Genomic DNA, 1,815 nt, shown 5'->3' with positions numbered 1-1,815 from the left:
TTCTCTAGCAGATACAGTCACAATACCGTTTGTATCAATGTGCTGGTGGAATGACTTTAACTAATACGACCCCTTTTGCGCAATCTGCAGATGGCAATGAAAAACAAATATCAACCAGGTGTCTCTGACTTTCATCGGTGGCAGAGCAAATGAACGAACAGCTAATATCTTCGTTTGCCACATCTCTATCCCGGTGTCATTAATCATGGCGACCCTGTGGCAATCAAAACCTTTATAAAAACCACTTTACATTTGGCATTTAATCACTGCATTGCATAAGAGAAAATTCGAATGCTGATATTGTCAAACAGTTAATGCGCATCCTCCATGCTAGTTCACGGACATGGCAATATATAGCATTCATACGCGCCTTATAATCAAATGCGCAACCCTCAATCTTTGCTCTTTTTTCTCATAAAATGTGCCAGGTCACTATTAATATCAAGAAGCATTGTAACCGGACTCTGTAAGTGCGGGAAGTCTTTTCTGCACTATGGCTAGTTTGGTTTTACAATCATCATCAGCTGACCGAAATGACTGAATCATTCTCTGGATCTTCTCTCCTTCCTGGCAGCGTTGAGCTACTCCCAAGTATTCTTGAATTTCATGTGGAAGCAACCCTGACAACAAATATGGAAAATGTTGCGAGTGAGATAATTCCATCACGCTGAAACAACTATCAGTAAGGATTCTTATTCTTTAGTATCCAATTCTACAGCCTCCAGGGGATGCCATTCAATCTTCCACGGATGCCATTCACTAGTGCAAAATCTCGTGCATGTTCATCATTTGCAACTTCAGTGAAACCTTTCTCGGCCCTTTCCAGAGCAGGGAAAACAATCCTCTCCTCCATTTGAGCATGTTCCAGCTAGTACCATAAGTATGAACTCCAACAGGGTCATCATCAAACATACTGCAGAACCCAGTATTAGCAATTGCTATCAAACCAAACAGGAATCCCTGATCATCTTAGAGAATATGCTCACCCACAGCCCTTATTTTCTGGAACTCTAATGCTCTAGAATCTTTCTATGGGTACAGAGGCTACAGATTGACGAAGAAGCCATCACACGCTTATATCTTACTTTAGAGCACTGTCATTCGGGAAGCATTCCCTTTGTAAAACCTCAAGGACTGAACTCAATGGCTAGAAGCCACTATGATGAAATGAAAGAATCTGGACAATTATCCTCGAGTGACCAAACCACTACAAGCAAGAGGTAGTAGATGGACCGTCAACCTCGTATATGATACCAATTTTAACAAATAGGTATCATTTCTTTTTGCTGCTATAATGTGATAAAATTATGTACATTTTTTAGAACAATCATTACAAAGAGGCCTGCTGTAATGGGTGTAGGGTAGGATTTATCAGCTATTGGCCACAAGTTTGAATCCCAATTAAAGCACACTGCAGCATCTGACAGTGGAATGCTATCAAACCTGAACCCCAGATCATCACAGGCAATATTCTCACCGCAGTTACCTTGTTCTACTCAGTCATAATAACCTTCTCATCGTGGCTTAGGAAGTCCACCATTTATACTAATGACATCAACAGTTCCATTATTTGAAATACAAGCAGTCTCTTCATGTTTCAATGAACCAGGAGCGCCATTTGTTGAACCTACTTTAGCAAACTTCCCATTGAATATCAAAAGAGCTAATCTCCAAAATATTGGTACATGGTGCACAATGACAGATGTAAGCCTACGAATGAGTCTTCCTCTGAAAACATCTGCTTCTTTACCAGTCACTTCTTTAATATGAGACTCCCCTCTTATATCATTATCACCCAACAGAGAAAAATAATCT

This window comes from Pinus tabuliformis, chromosome X (genome assembly GCF_031772625.1).
Source record: "Pinus tabuliformis cultivar Carrire ecotype Pingquan chromosome X, CPIR1, whole genome shotgun sequence".
In the NCBI taxonomy this organism is placed as follows: Eukaryota; Viridiplantae; Streptophyta; class Pinopsida; order Pinales; family Pinaceae; genus Pinus; species Pinus tabuliformis.
This window is presented reverse-complemented; position numbering follows the sequence as displayed.